This window comes from Biomphalaria glabrata, chromosome 12 (genome assembly GCF_947242115.1).
Source record: "Biomphalaria glabrata chromosome 12, xgBioGlab47.1, whole genome shotgun sequence".
NCBI classification, from domain to species: Eukaryota; Metazoa; Mollusca; class Gastropoda; family Planorbidae; genus Biomphalaria; species Biomphalaria glabrata.
Genome location: NC_074722.1, coordinates 6,115,276 through 6,132,560, shown reverse-complemented (window position 1 = coordinate 6,132,560; position 17,285 = coordinate 6,115,276). Strand labels below are relative to the sequence as shown.

At 37.1% G+C, this 17,285-nt stretch overlaps 1 protein-coding gene across 3 annotated transcripts in view; it reads right to left on the bottom strand.

Moving 5' to 3' along the window:
- Nucleotides 1–16,508, bottom strand: part of LOC106074484 (sodium-dependent dopamine transporter-like) — a 68,782-nt gene extending 52,274 nt beyond the window's left edge. Inside the window, exons 1-3 of one of the 3 annotated variants that reach the window (XM_056007174.1) lie at nucleotides 16,416–16,508; nucleotides 13,385–13,586; nucleotides 2,304–2,545 (exon numbers count right to left, since the gene is read on the bottom strand). The gene's annotated coding sequence lies outside the window, so the exon portion shown is untranslated. The remainder of the gene's footprint in view (nucleotides 1–2,303; nucleotides 2,546–13,384; nucleotides 13,587–16,415) is intronic. The other 2 variants (XM_056007172.1, XM_056007173.1) reach the window with 2 other exon arrangements.
- Between the last annotated feature and the right edge of the window lie 777 nt (nucleotides 16,509–17,285).

Sequence of the window (17,285 nt, the reverse complement as noted above, 5' to 3'; positions counted from 1 at the left end):
CCAGCATGGGCGTAGCCAGGGGGGGGGGTTCTTGGGGTTCAAACCCCCCCCCCGAAATGAAATCCCCCCCCCCGCATAGGGGGGGGGATGGAATTAAGTGACTGATTTTTGCTTTCATTTTGTTTATTTTAGGTGAGATTTTAATACTAAATCATCACTTACCACAGCACAGCCGAGGCAGTTTTGAGTTAAAAACCCTCTACCAGGGGGTTTTGATTTTAAATCCCCCTACCAGGGGGTTTTGAGATTTTAAAAAACCCTATCAGGGGATTTTAAGATACAAATCCCTCTACCAGGGGGCTTTGAGTTTAAAACCCCCTACAGGGGGTTTTGAATTTTAAAACCCCTACCAGAGGTTTTTGCAGTTAAATCCTCCTCTTCTATAAAACAAAACAAAAGAATGCAAACAACAATCCCCAAATTCCAACAGCACAGTTGAGGAAGATTTTGATTTTAAAACCCCCTCCAAAATTTACGATAAACCCCATCTTCAATATAAAAAAAGCAAATTACACACTCAAAATTGTATGAGCGTAGCCAAAGGGGTTTTGAGTTTAAACCTCCCCCCCCCCCCTCCAGTTGGGGTTTGAAGCTAAAAAGTACCTCTTCAATATAAAAAAAAAGCAAATTACGCACTATAAAATCTATGAGCGTTGCCAAAGGGTTTTGAGTTTAAATCCCCCTCCTCCAGATGGCTTTTTCTTTAAAGTTTAAAGCCCCTCCAGATGGTTTTGAGTTTAAAATTCCCCTACAGAGCGTTTAGAGTTGAAAACCTCTCTCTTCAATATTATTTTAAAGATAACTACAATCACCAAATTCTATGATCGTAGCTAAATTGGGTTTTGAATTAAAACAAAACAAAAAAAAACTTTCCTTTTCGATATAAAATCTAAAGCGAAATACAGGCATGTAATTCCAAGAGGGTAGTCAAGAAAGGTTACACATTTCTACCAGTGGCTTGGGCTCCATTAAAAAAGTGTGAATAGTCTTCTGCCGAAATTGAAAATCATTAAATGTGTCTCAACAAAGATGGCTAAGACAGATTTTAGGAGTCAGTCATAGAGATCGGGTCTAAATCAAATAAATCATATGCCAAACTGGGAGTCGAATCCTTAGTAAGGTTGTGACAGAGCGTCGCATGAGGTTTTGCGGGACATGTTCTCCGACAAAATGAATTACGCAAAATAAGAGTTGCGGAAACAGCTTGCCGGAAAATGCACCGAACGGCGCGAAAGGGTCTAAGTCAGTAAGAATAGCACATTAGGTTTTTGAAATAAAACTTTTTAATAGCAAGATAATGCACTGTAGATACCTCAGAATATGCATTTTGTTGGCTTTCAATACCAGAAATAATGCTCGGCGGCGGGGCTTCGCCCCGCGCTGGGGGAGCGCTGCGAACTCCCCCAGACCCCCTTGCTAGCAAGGGCGGGGAGTCTACAATAAACAATAAACGTCTTCCGAAAGGGTCATAATGTAATAAAGATTAATTATGTACACACAGACACACATATATATATATATATAATTTCTTTCCTCGCGGGGGGGGGGGGGGGGGTCGGGGGGGATTCCCCCCCCCCCCCCCCATCGAAACCCTCCCCGAAAAAAAATCCTGGCTACGCCCATGGGTTCCAGAAGCTGACTTTGCGTGGTCGAGAGGATAAGTACGCTTTAACTTGACTTGGCTCGGCTATCTATGAAGGGGGCTCGAGGTTCGACACCCGACTCGAGCAGAGTTGTGTTAACAGATACCGCCTCCCCCGTCGGTCCACAAATGAGATTGGACCAAAGCGCTCGGAGTATTCTATAAGCATGAAAGAATCGCTATATAAAAGCTATCATTTTATAAATCATTTCCACACTTAAAAAAGACCTTGCTGCTTAATTTTGGGTACACATACATCTATATATTAAAAACATAAATATTTGTGTGTGAAAATAAACAACTGTAAGAACAGGTCTATGCTGACTGATTGTAATTTGACAGCAGTCACAATGATAACATCTAGAAATCTAGTTCCACAGTTCCGGAACATTCGTACGAGTTTAATACTTCACATTAGGTACAGCTGTTCCTTTGTGGTGAAATGTTGTGATGTAAAAAGACAAAAGCAAAAAAAAAAAGTAAAATGGTTTCAGATTTTGCAAACTTTTGTTGTAATTCCTCCATTGGGAGAGTGTAAAAAATAAAAAGTTAATGTAAAATACAGTATAAATATGAATTAAAAGACATTATACACAGTAAGCTAGCGTATTTTTAAAGATGTAAGTACATATGCGGCCCTCGATATAAAAAGGTTACCAACCCCTGCAATAGACGATCTTCTCTTCGTGCAAGTTCCTGTATGACTAAAGTGACCAATCTTTAATACACATCTGCGGTCACAGGTTGGGCATCTGCATTGAACAGGCGCTGTTGCACTTTCATCTGCAATCCAGGACCCTTCCTTGTGGATCTATCCAGAGCATCTTTTTCCCAACTGTCGATTTTAAAGTTATCCCAATGTATGTAATCGCGACTTGAAGCTCTTCACTAAAGGTATATCACCTGTTTATAATATTTAGTAATAGTTTGTTATCATTTATTATCATAAAAGAAGCAATTTATTCTACTGGTTCTGACTACACCATACGTCTTAAGAACCTAACCGTACATAACCACTTTTGGGCCTAACCGTACAAACCACCTAGGACCGAACCGCATCTAGCAACTTCAGACTCATAAACGCTTCGTGCGTCAGGGCCTAGCAACAGTTTTGCCTCCTGGACGCATTAAGAAATCACTTCTGCTCCAGGATATCCCCTTCCATTTTCTCGCGGCCTCAAACGATATTTCAACTTGTATTTTATTGACCAATCAACGCGAAACACGGATCGCTAATTTCAAGAGAGCCGAAGCAGTTACCGTTCTTGATTTAGGAAGATAGACTCGGCTCGAGCTGGCCAGGTTCTTTTCGAAACTGGAATGTAAAACATTTTCATAAATCAACTTGATGCCGTCCCCTGCTTTTTGTTCAGACACAAAAAAAAAAAAGGGGCACTGTATATTTAAAATACGAAATGTCAAGTTTTTTGTTTGTTTTGTTTTGTTTTGGATGCTCCCTCATAGTAGTACATTATTCTATCCTAGCCCAATCCTCTCTCAGTAAAACGGGGGATGGCAGCGGGCAGAGTTCGAACCCGGGACCAACGCTACGACAGCATGTAGATTCTAGATTTGTTTACCAATATACGAAATCTGTTTCTCAAGACACTGATGCCTACATGTTAATGATGTTAGATTTCTTTTCGCCTATTTCGCCCTGTATGTACGTCTGATTCAATAGAGAGCTGGCATCCTAATAGGATTTGTTGTCTTTTTGTTGCTGGTTCATTGACACTTAATTGTTAAAGTTTCTTGTATTCATTTCTATTATCAATTCAAATTATTATCAAATAAGACGATTTAAGGAATTTAATACTATATAGGTAAGGAGATTAAACGTCAGGGTGGTACACATGCGTCTCCATATTAAACAATTATTTTGTTCAAATCAAAAAGAAGCCTATAAGGATTCAGATCAAATTTGGAAAACGATTACCTACAGGGATCTTATAATAGGCTATACCAATATTGATGTTAAGTTTAGTGCTACTTGTAGAAATGATTTGCATTTCCTTTAGATAAGACTAGATAAGTGGGGTTATGGCTATGCTAAGGTGGTTGTGTCTATGCTAATTTGGGGCTTACCAATGCAAAGGAAGATTGTCATGTTAAGTTTGGCTAGTGTCTATGTTAAGTTGGTTTCGTCTGTGTTAATTGTGGTTTTGCTTGTGTCTATGTTACGTTATGTTTGAGTCTACGTTACGTTAGAATTGCGTCTGTGTTACGTTAGGTTTGAGTCTACGTTACGTTAGGTTTATGTCTATGCTACGTCTGTGTGGTTCTGCCTGTGTCTACGTTACGTTAGGCTTGCGTCTATGTCAGTTTAGGTTTGAGTCTACGTTACGTTTGGTTTGTGTCTATGTTTCGTTCGTTATGTTTGTATCAATGTTACGTACGTTATATTTGTGTCTATGTCACATTAGGTTTGTGTCTGTTACTTTAGGTTCGTGTCTACGTTATGTTAGGTTTGTGTCTACGTTACATTAGGTTTGTGTCTATGTTACGTTAGGTTTGTGTCTATGTTACGTTAGGTTTGTGTCTGTTACTTTAGGTTTGTGTCTACGTTACGTTAGGTTTGTGTCTATGCTACGTTAGGTTTGTGGCTGTTACTTTAGGTTTGTGTCTATGTTACGTTAGGTTTGTGTCTACGTTACGTTAGGTTTGTGTCTATGTTACGTTAGGTTTGTGTCTATGTTACGTTAGGTTTGTGTCTGTTACTTTAGGTTTGTGTCTATGTTACGTTAGGTTTGTGGCTGTTACTTTAGGTTTGTGTCTACGTTACGTTAGGTTTGTGTCTATGTTACGTTAGGTTTGTGTCTATGTTACGTTAGGTTTGTGTCTATGTTACGTTAGGTTTGTGTCTGTTACTTTAGGTTTGTGTTTACGTTACGCTAGGTTTGTGTGTATGTCACGTTAGGTTTGTGTCTATGTTACGTTAGGTTTGTGTCTACGTTACGTTAGGTTTGTGTCTATGTTACGTTAGGTTTATGTCTGTTACTTTAGGTTCGTGTCTACGTTACTTTAGGTTTGTGTCTACGTCACGTTAGGTTTGTGTCTATGTTACGTTAGGTTTGTGTCTGTTACTTTAGGTTTGTGTCTACGTTACGTTAGGTTTGTGTCTATGTTACGTTAGGTTTGTGGCTGTTACTTTAGGTTTGTGTCTATGTTACGTTAGGTTTGTGTCTACGTTACGTTAGGTTTGTGTCTATGTTACGTTAGGTTTGTGTCTATGTTACGTTAGGTTTGTGTCTGTTACTTTAGGTTTGTGTCTACGTTACGTTAGGTTTGTGTCTATGTTACGTTAGGTTTGTGGCTGTTACTTTAGGTTTGTGTCTACGTTACGTTAGGTTTGTGTCTATGTTACGTTAGGTTTGTGTCTATGTTACGTTAGGTTTGTGTCTATGTTACGTTAGGTTTGTGTCTGTTACTTTAGGTTTGTGTTTACGTTACGCTAGGTTTGTGTGTATGTCACGTTAGGTTTGTGTCTATGTTACGTTAGGTTTGTGTCTATGTTACGTTAGGTTTGTGTCTGTTACTTTAGGTTTGTGTCTATGTTACGTTAGGTTTGTGGCTGTTACTTTAGGTTTGTGTCTACGTTACGTTAGGTTTGTGTCTATGTTACGTTAGGTTTGTGTCTATGTTACGTTAGGTTTGTGTCTATGTTACGTTAGGTTTGTGTCTGTTACTTTAGGTTTGTGTTTACGTTACGCTAGGTTTGTGTGTATGTCACGTTAGGTTTGTGTCTATGTTACGTTAGGTTTGTGTCTACGTTACGTTAGGTTTGTGTCTATGTTACGTTAGGTTTATGTCTGTTACTTTAGGTTCGTGTCTACGTTACTTTAGGTTTGTGTCTACGTCACGTTAGGTTTGTGTCTATGTTACGTTAGGTTTGTGTCTGTTACTTTAGGTTTGTGTCTACGTTACGTTAGGTTTGTGTCTATGTTACGTTAGGTTTGTGGCTGTTACTTTAGGTTTGTGTCTATGTTACGTTAGGTTTGTGTCTACGTTACGTTAGGTTTGTGTCTATGTTACGTTAGGTTTGTGTCTATGTTACGTTAGGTTTGTGTCTGTTACTTTAGGTTTGTGTCTACGTTACGTTAGGTTTGTGTCTATGTTACGTTAGGTTTGTGGCTGTTACTTTAGGTTTGTGTCTACGTTACGTTAGGTTTGTGTCTATGTTACGTTAGGTTTGTGTCTATGTTACGTTAGGTTTGTGTCTATGTTACGTTAGGTTTGTGTCTATGTTACGTTAGGTTTGTGTCTGTTACTTTAGGTTTGTGTTTACGTTACGCTAGGTTTGTGTGTATGTCACGTTAGGTTTGTGTCTATGTTACGTTAGGTTTGTGTCTACGTTACGTTAGGTTTGTGTCTATGTTACGTTAGGTTTATGTCTGTTACTTTAGGTTCGTGTCTACGTTACTTTAGGTTTGTGTCTACGTCACGTTAGGTTTGTGTCTATGTTACGTTAGGTTTGTGTCTATGTTACGTTAGGTTTGTGTCTATGTTACGTTAGGTTTATGTCTATGTTACGTTAGGTTTGTGTCTATGTTACGTTAGATTTGTGTCTATGTTACGTTAGATTTGTGTCTATGTTACTTTAGGTTTGTGTCTATGTTACGTTAGGTTTGTGTCTATGTTACGTTTGTGCCTATGCTATGTCTGTGTTGTGTAGTTCTGTCTAGCTAAGTAGGGTTGTGATGAAGGTTTCTGGACAGTCAATACGGCAGTCACAGTGCACGACCATCCATATCGCCCCACAGGAAGCTCGGGTCAATACACTCCAAGTGCTGATCCTAGCTAGGGCACGATGGGAAGGACGGGTGCGTAGGCACACTGACCCATATAGACACTGGCAGAAATTCCGACAACCGTATTATTTTCTAGTCACAACACACCTGTTACGGAAGCAATACTGATGCATATTACCAATATGGCTTGCTGGTGGTATGGTATACTCTCTGAACTGTTGTCTCAATGGTAGCGGGTTCGACCCTGTCCCCCACCGTCCTTTGGGAGCTTTGGACAAGGATGTAATAATCTTCAATTATGAAGAAACATTATGTAAAAGAAACAATAAATAGTTGCACTGGACAGAAGTTTAACCAAGCAGAACAGAGTGCAGATAAGTCGGGTAGCATATAACTATTGGTGATTTTGACGATAAACTAAACAATGTCAAGGTCGTTGAATTGAACTTATGTTGCCAACTAAAATTTAAAATAAAAAATGAGCTACACACACGGAAGAGCTTAGAAAGTTTGTTTCTGTTGTGTTAAAGAGTGCACACAAATTAATTAAAATTAGATCTTTTAACAAACATACTTCATCTGCAATCCCTTTATTCAATACACCGGATACACCAACAGGCTAGATATCCAATAATAAGTAAACTCCTATAACTGAAGAGCGGAAGGGGCGAAAACACAGTGACTTTTTAAGAGAAATGATTCAATGACAGGCCCTTTATAGTTAAGTCTCAAAAGATAACACAAATTTTACTGATGTAGATTGAAAGAGACATAACTGTTTTTATCTTGTTGGTTGTAACGTCTGCTAAACAAGGATGAGACTCACTAGTAGAATCCAGCCAAAGAATGTATTATTTTAAACCCAGATCTGATCACTTTCAAACAAAATGGAAAAAAAATGGACACTTTCTTTTCTTTGTGTCAAGAATATAGCCACCGGTGTCTGGAAATATAGGGGGTGGGGACTGTTTTGTTAACATATACTGCCCTCAAACTGGACTATACATTTACTAAGGATTTATAAGATGCTAAATTTCCCATTATAGAGGGGTAGCCACATAATATATAATAAGTATTTTTTAAAAATAATATTAACAATTAATCAAAAATATTTAGATTAAAAACTAAATATTTACACAAATTGCGTAACTATCAATACCGAAAATCACTCGTCAACCTTAGGCAATGAGCGGGAGAATCATTTCTACCACCTGTCCCCTGAATTCTGTGAAGTCTATATTATTTAATGACTCTTAATCTAGAGCCATTCTTTCCGCCTTCTCATGATTGTCTTTTTTTTTTCGTTTTGTCAGCTTTTCTTTTGTATCGTTAAAATGTAGTTAAAATAGTTTTAGTTTGTATTTTTTATAATATTACCAATAGCTCACAGCCAAAGAATAAAATATGCGTTAAAAAAAATTAAATCATCTTCAAAAGTTAGGTCGCTATTAAAGAGTGGCTAATTTTCCGGTGCCTAATTTTCCGCCTTGTCAAAAAGTGCCCAATTTATCGGTGCCTAAATTTCCGGTGCCTTAATTTTCAGTGCCTAAATTTCATAGATTCATCTAGCTTTATGGTAGATCTACCCTCTGTCACCCTCTGTGTACATCTCAGTGTGTTAAGCTTCACGACGGGCAGAGATGACATTCAAAATGATTAGGAACTATGGCTGTAAGTGATTTAAAACTATGACCTGCTTGTCACATATTCAAGAGTCATATCATGCTGATGTTTCAGATGTTCCTTCACAAAATCAAGACTATCATGACAACTTTCCGAGACGCGCAGCACACGTCCATACAGTGCCTGTCCTAACAGTTGCGGGGCCCTATGCGAAACTGATTGCGCGTTGCCTAGTCTGTGTGGGATAAGTGAAAATTAAGAATTTGTATTAGAAATTAAATTAGACTCTGAATTGTATTTATTCTTTACTAAGTACAAAATTGCGATCAAATCAACTTTACTTAACGAACCTTGCAACATATGACATATTTATATGCCAGTGACTATAAAAGTAAATAAAGTATTGCAACTTCCGATTAAGGGAAACTTCGCCAGATTATTACATTTTATTACATGAAAGCTGACAATGCCTTTTTTTTTCTTTTATCGCGCGTATGATTGGCGTTTTCTGCAATGAATGACACCCAAAAATGACAATTTCGACTGTTTTTCAGGAGATTTTTATGTTTTTACGAGATGTTAATAAATTCATAGATTTAAAGGAATTTTTCGTATATATTTTGCAATTTAATAATTACACATAGAAATAGTGCGGGGCCTATGAAAGCGCGGGGCCCACTGCGACCGCATAGGTTGCAGTGGCCTAAGACCGGCCCTGCGTCCAGACATCAGCTAAGCTAGAGTTTAAAGAAAGGCAATCTTTACGCAGCGTTGATTAAACCAAGGCAGAATACCCCGCTTCTAAGATCTAATATTTATAGCGTTGTTGTTTTTTTGACCGTTATGCTTTGTCTACGTACTTCTAATAAATAGATCAAACCACTCTGTAGCACTTCTTTGATAATAACACTGCTTTTATATACCTACACTACGCCTAACAAACTGGACAGTATTAACTTCCTCCCCCGCAAAGAACAATCTACAATCTTCCAACTAAGAACAGGACACACACCACTATTAAATTACCACCTGAACAAAATAAACTCCACACAACTACCTCTTTGCAGACACTGCGCCCACCCCTTTGAAACTGTAAACCATATCCTCTTTGAAAGCCCCTCCCTAATCCACCTTAGGCAGACCCTACTTCCACTACAGCCCAACATAACCAACACCCTGTACGGCAGTGCTGAACAACTGAAGAAAACAGCACACTTTTCTTCCTTGGCACAGTCTGCAAAAGAGCTCACAGCTCAGCAGCAATAAAGCTGGCTAGAAGAAGAAGAAGAATATACCTACGCTATTAGCGTAATCATTTGTAAAGAGCGCTTTAATGCTAAACATGATTACTGTTACAAACTAATAGTAACAGAGAAACCGATATTCCCAATTGAAGTCAATAAAGATGGAGACTATTCTAGAAGGTGAAACAAAGTTACGGACAGTGTGAACTTTTGAACTGAACAAACATTGGGAGGGGGTGGGTTGAGTGGACAAAATGTTTATTGAACATTTTTTAACAACCACTTCAACTGGCAGGCTCTTTTCTTAAGATCAATATCTGAGTTCGTCAAATACACTCAGTGACAAGAAGACCTAGGGGAAACAATTACACTACACGTATTTCTGAACTACTATCTATATATATTGATGCATTCATGAAAGTAAATAGAAAATAAAGGAAACAGTCTATTGCTTGTGCAATATTAAGAGGAAACAAGAAAAACATTTTTTAAAATAATTTACGAAGTGTAATTGTATCATTTAGTTTGGATCAGTCATATAATTAGATTTATAATAGATCTAAACAAACAACAATAAATGTGTGCGATTAAAAATACTGTTACCGATTGTTTTTGTTTAGTGCTATTTCATGCCTTTATTTTTGTCAATACGCTGTGATCCTATCACTTATCTAGACCAGTTGGGAAAGGGGGGTTGGGGAGCGGGGAAGAAATAAAGGGATATCTGGGTGAAACGATCTAAATTTGAACTCATGGCTCAAGCCTCCTCAAGTCGACGTACAAACCACTCTGCTATTGAGGTGCTTATGAAAAAAGAAGATTGTATAGTTATCTATTGTTTGTTTCAAACTTACTAACCTATAAAGGGGACCAATTCAGCTTATATCACCATCTCTTTCCCTTGTTCGAGATTACAACAAAATAATTAACTACCAATAGTTTATTATCTAATTTTTTTTTTAAATTAATTCTTGTGTTGTTATGTAAAAGAAATAATTCTGCAAAATTTCAGCTTGATCCGAGATTGGGTGTCGGAGAAATAACGTGTACCAGACAGACAGACAGAGTTGATGTAAGCTTTGTAAAAACAAAAGTGAAAATGTAATATATATGTATACAACCTGAGAGCTGTTGGCATTTTAAAAGAAATTATTAAAATGGCTACTCGAAAAAAAAGAATCCTAGTAAAGATCCGCCTGGTCTTTGGTATGCGCTCCAGACTGTCGTCACGATGGACCCAGTTCGAACGAACCCCGTCGGTTTCCATCCCCTGCGGTTTTTTCATTTCTGAAGGATTATCATAAACGTGTAAATCCAAATAAAAAAAGAAGATAGGAAATGATTTGAAAACATAATGGCGGCTATGATCCAGTAACTCAGTTTCTTCTTTCTTTGTTTGCATTCATTTTAACAAAACCCTTTCTACAATTGTAGTGGCTTTCACTGTTGTTGTGGGTTTTTTTTTGTCTATCCATAATCTATATCAGAGGATCATCTGACCTATGACCCTAGTCTGATCCAATTGAACGTTCCACAACATGGGTCCCAAAATCATGGGTTAAGTTTAAACTAATGTCTTTTTTACGCATGCGCGAATTAACGAGAAAAGAATTCGAACGAGATGTTGCAGAAAGCAGAAAGCCCATGACATCTTTTCAATTTTTTTTCTTCTTTTTCTGCGCAACTGGAAGTGAGAATTTTAAAAAAAATCTAGATCTATACAGATCTAGGCTTGGAGTTTGTTTGTGAAATCAAGGCTACTACGCATATTAGTAAAGTACAGTAAAGTTGTTTAGAGCTTGCGATCTATACGGCAGATGATGTTATGGTCATCTGTTTCTTTGGCTAACGGTTAACGAGCCGGGTGTCATGTGGCCAGTACAACGACCAACCGCCTTTACTAAGGGGCGCCCTAAAATCCCGAAATTCAAAATGTCAGTCTTAACTGAGATTCGAACCCAGGACATCATGCTCTGAAGCCAAGCGCTTAACCACTCAGCCACCACACCATTACTCCTTATATTACATTTTTTTAATGGTCTAGAAAGTGTTTTGATAGGCAGTGAGAGATTAAAGTGCCTATGATAAGAAGAATTTTTTTTTTATTCTCAAGCTAACTCAAGCAAAACGAATAAATAGATAAATCAAAGTTCCAAGATGAATAAGATTACAAGCAGGAATGAAAGATCGACTTGGTCTGAGAATGAAATAACATTGCGCAATAGACGAATCAAAGCAGCAAAAGACAAACATATATCATGTTTAATATAAACAGGGAAAGTCGCAGCACTTAGAGACTAGACTAGACCTGAAAGACAAGTTTACCTCCCCGCTCCCATTCTATGAAGTGCGAAATCAGACAATTTTTTAGCTTTTTTTTTGTTTCCCTTTTTTACAAATCCTCCTTGGATTCAGGAATTAAAAAATTAGAAACTGACTTGGCAACTGAGTTGACAGGTACGTCGTAAACGGCACTAATGTTTTTGTAAGAAAGTTGACAGTCTATGCTTATCTTTGGCTAAAAAGAAATACTTAATTGGCCACACATTAAATTTTTGTTTAGACCTTTATAATTTTTCAAAAGATAACTTTTTTTTAAAATGAAAATTTGGTTTTCTTCTTTTAATTTTGTTCACTTGACTTATGTCTCTTTGTCATCAGTAAAGACTTGAAGAGATAAATCTGATATGAATATGAAAAAATAGAATATGCATCCTCCGTTTAGGACCCCTCAACTCAAGAAAACATTAAGAAACTGGAACATACACAAAATAAAGCAGTGAGATTCATAACAAACGAGTATTCACATTTGACTAGAGTAACACCTTTAGTAAAATCACTAAATTTAGAAAGCCTTCAGGATAGAAGACTTAAAAGTAAAGTAGCAATTATACATAAAACACTGAACCATAATCTTCAAATACAAACGAAAAATTTAATAAAATACTCAGAAAGACAAAAAGATAAAAGGCACATTCCTCGTCCCATACGTTAGGACAAATTTGTACAAATGCTCTTTCTTCCCTTGTGCTATTAGAGCATGGAATGGGTTGCCTGAGCTAGCCAGGAAAACCAGTGACTTGGCAGAATTTCAGTCATTGGTTAATATTTTAATATGCATGACTGAATGCATGACGCGTAGGACGTAATCATCTTCTTTTTTGAAGTAACGTCTGTATTATATAAGATAAGAAATAAATAGACATTTTCATCCAAATTGCCCAGTTCCTTTTGGATCTTTTCGTTATCTATGTATAAAGAGAAGAAGACTTTTGATGTTTGATGCGATGTAAGATGTATAAAGAGAAGAAGACTTTTGATGTTTGATGCGATGTAAGATGTATAAAGAGAAGAAGACTTTTGATGTTTGATGCGATGTAAGATGTATAAAGAGAAGAAGACTTTTGATGTTTGATGCGATGTAAGATGTATAAAGAGAAGAAGACTTTTGATGTTTGATGCGATGTAAGATGTATAAAGAGAAGAAGACTTTTGATGTTTGATGCGATGTAAGATGTATAAAGAGAAGAAGACTTTTGATGTTTGATGCGATGTAAGATGCTAGAATGGTGCTAAGTTGTAAAACGTTCTGGTGCCGAAAAGAAGGTCTGGTGTTCAAAACCCTGTGAGAACACTGAAACTATCGATTTGTTTTAGAAATTCCGAGAGTTCCAACCCCTTCCTACCACTATCAATTCTAATAGACACAACTTTAGATCGTCTTAGATATTGTAAATGGAAAATCATTGTCAGTCATAAACAAAATATTAAAATGGCACAAAGATGCCAAGTTTGAAAGCATTTTTACAGCAGGAAAGGGTAACCGGGGTAAATTTGACCATATGATTCCTAGCGTCCATAGGGAATCAAACACTAGACCTTCAGTGCGACAGTCAAGCGATTAGTCCACTCAAGTAGGCCTACACATCCAGTAGTTAAAACAATTTATGACGAATCACATGTATAGAAATAGTATTCAATCAGAAGAAAAGTTACCGTGCAGTGTGTATGTAAAAAAAAATATGTTCATATATTTGTTCTTCTCCCAATATGTCTGGGATTTCCCACGCTGACTGAAGTAGCCTATAAACTTTCTAGCTTTTAAACTAGAGATAAATTTTACTCACCTTTTGGATCAAAAACTTGAGATATATAACACAACGATTCGTCTGAAATGATCAGTCATGATGTTTGAACTATCTTACAGCCACAAGCTCATTCTCGGACAAGCTTCTATGAAGTCAAACTTGACCAACTGAAAGCAATAGTCACACATTGGTTCTACGCGTTCAACGAAATACTAAATCTTCATGAATGTCCTGAGGTACTCTGTAAAATGTGGACAGTGAAGGAACCGATTAAGTTGTTTTCTTAAGGTTATGGATCAAAATAACACGAAACTTGATAAACTCCTGGGCAAAGGATATAAACATATTATTTAAGACGCTTATAAATTGTTAAGTATGATACTGTAAAGACAGTCATCATTGTAACACAACAGTAAACAAATAAATTTTGTTTAGTTCTGTTTCTTTTTTTTTAAATGTGTTGTATTTTGTATTTTTGATTATATGTTTAATTACAAAAAGGTTTAGTACATTTCAAAACTAAATAATGATTAATTAATTGGTTATTTAATTTAATTTATTTATTTCTAAAGCTAGCAATGAGAAAAAGTTTTGTTAAAATAAGTTGCTTTTCTTGAGCTAATTAATACATATTTTAGCATCTATAAAATATTTGCAACTTTTTTTTTAATGAAAGGTTAATCTTTTTTAATTGGCCTATTTTAACGTTTCTACAACTCCTGTGGACACTCGTACGATTCATCTCTTGTACAAATGTTTAAAAAAAAAAAGTCCAGAAACACAATTTCACTCACAATTTTTTTTTACTAGTTCTTACTATTTCTTATTCCGCAGAACGTTGAAATATTTGGCTGAATTCAATTTTGTTTTGGTGATTCAGGGGGGGTCGAACCCCAGCGCGCGCGTGTTTGCGTAAAGAAAATTAGCACTGCCATCTGGCGGCCGATTGAGTTGTTGGCCTGACGGGGGCACTAGGTGAGTGATCCTAGATGCGCAGGTCACTAGGTGGCGCTGAAGTGAGAGGGACAACTCCGTGCATATAGATGCACGCTTGAGAAACGGGTTGGGCAGACGACACCTGTGGCGTCCTTATCAACGACGTGATCATACATCCAATAGAAAAAAAATATTTAAAAGTTATTTAAAGTATAAAATAAAAATTGTCAACAAATGATTTATTTCTATAATCTGTAAGTCTCAATTCTGAATTTAAAAGAACAAGCAAAATATCAAGTTTTCCTTATCTAAATAAAACAAAACTTAATTATGACTAATGGATTAATTAACGTTTTAATAGTTTGATTGATTCACGTGTTGTCATCGACTATGCGTAAAAGTTGCCACTTGATCCGAGAATGAAAAGTGGGAGAAGAAAACACGGACGGAGGGAGTTACGGACCGTGGGCCGTAGTTTGTGCATCAAATCAAATCGTCGAGCCCTACGTACCTCTGAGGCTTCATTATGTACAGTGATCGAAAGTTTCCAGGTGCCGGATAGTACCGAGCCATGGGCCGGTTATGGATCTCGGGCTGTAGTTTGTGCATCACTGCCCTAGCGGTGCATAGGAGAAAGTCCCAAGACACGTCCGAGATGGAGCCTTTAAATCTGTATTGTAATGGCGCGTAGTTGTGGACATGTGGCATGTACCGCTTGGCACCTATCAAGGAGGCTCCAGTTCGAATCCAGACTCGAGCCGAGATATGTTCGCTGAACGCTTAAAGCAGCTCAGAATCCTTCTCCCAGACTTCCAATCACCCCTTTTTCCCCCATCCCACTCAGGACCGGATTTAAGTATGCAGAGGCCCCGGGGCAGGATTTTTTTTCTTAAGCTTTAATAAAGATCCACCTATGAATGAAAATGCTTATATCTACAAGAATGCTTGTGGAGGCCCCTACAATTTTTTCTTGTAAAGATACTAAAGATCCACTTATGAATGAAGATGCTTACATCTACAAGCATGCTTGTGGAGGCCCCTACAATTTTTTTCTTGTAAAGATACTAAAGATCCACTTATGAATGAAGATGCTTACATCTACAAGCATGCTTGTGGATACCCCTACAATTTTTTCTTGTAAGTCTCGGCACTACAGTTAGGCCTACACATCTGATCTTATGATCAGATTGCTTTTTATGATTTTCGACATTATTACACAAGCACAGGTCTAAATAAATTATCGCGGCCTCTCTTGGTGAAACTAACCCCCAAAAATGAGTCTTTGTGCAAGCCATATAGCAGTCTCGTAAACCGTTGAAGAAAAAAATACTTGAATACTTAAAATACTTAAAGTTGTACAGCATGGAGATGCAATGTAACAAAAAAAAAAATTAGCCAAGCGCCTAATAAGTAGGCTAGATCTAGCTAGATCCAGTAGATTCTGAGTAGATAAAACTTCTATAATGTCTAGAGCAGTCAAGATTCTAGAATTATCATCATTAGACGTCAGTCATTAATCTTGACTCTAAAACTAGATCTATATAGGCTATATTTCAACATCAATATCTAAAACTAGATAGCCTATATATATATAGGCTATATTTCAACATCAACATCTAAAATCTAATCTAGACAGAGATCTAGATTATAGAAATAGGCATAGAATAATAATGTGTTGGACGCTAGATCTAGATAGAAATTGGATTTAGTCTTGTTAGGCGTAGATCTCACTCGAATCTAAGCTTTTTTTAAAAACTAGATCTAGATTCTCTAGTCAACTTAGACGAGATTCGAAAGTAGTTTGAGTCTAGATTTATAGTTTAGAATAGGCCTACTAATAGATCTAATGAGTACGCTAATAATAGCATACTCTAAATCTATTCTTCTAAGTAATAGGCCTAAGCTACACTAGACTAGATCTAGTCAATCTAGATTAGAAATCATAATCAATGATAATCATATAATATTATTAAATATATGATATCTCATTATCTGACACGGCAAGCTAATCTAAACGACCAAGACGCTAACAAGAAAGTGGATTTAGGCTTTCCATATTTTCTAATTAGTCAATACCGATACGGCAATACATGCAGGCCTTTTAGATCCACTCACCCCAAAATGTCCCCCTCACCTTCATTGAAGAACAATCAAGTTCAAAACCAAACGATCGTTGCTGAAACATTCTTTCATCTTTTTCAAGCTCTCACTACTGAACAGTTGCCATTCTGAAATACACCCAAGTTGGACACAAGGCAAAGAGAGTCAAATTGCGCACCAGCTTTGCAAGAACACGTTTGAAATAGAAATTAATTACAACGCTTTTATATAGGACGAAACTGTGAATCATAAGGACAGTATTGGCGTGCACTAGCAATTTTTGTTTTATTAGAGGTGATCTACATTTTTGTTTGTTTTTATTTTTTCTGTTCTTTTTTTTTTTCTCTTATCTTTGGCTTTAGAGATATCTTAAACTATCAACCGGTTTCGCAGGAGATTTCGTACGCAGGTACCTCTTCGTCCCTTTAACTCTTAGGCTTTTAGGTTCTTGCTAAGACACATTTTTGACAGATTCGCAGCCTGAAAGCGGTAATCACAAAAACCCACAATCTTACTTCAAACCTTTGAATTTTTATTTTCGGTATTTCTCGAAAGGGCTGCAGTCTATTTATAAAGAATAAATGTTTAATAACTATATAAATTATACATACGTTTGTTGGGATGGGATGGTGTTATAATTAAAGTCAAAAGTCTATGTAGGAGACCATCATGATAAGAAGGGTATTAAAAACAAGGGGGTTGGAGGCTAAAGAGAGAAAGAGACAAAAGGAGTTAGAGAGGGGAGAGGGAGAAAGAAGAAGACTATATGGGCGAGCATTACAATGCGCAGGGTAAAAAAAAAAGGAAGGTGGGGGGGTTCGAGAGAGGGGGGGGACAGAGGAAGAGATAGGGAGAGAGAAAGAAAGAGATAGATATGGATAGAAAAAAAAAGAGAGAAAAAACG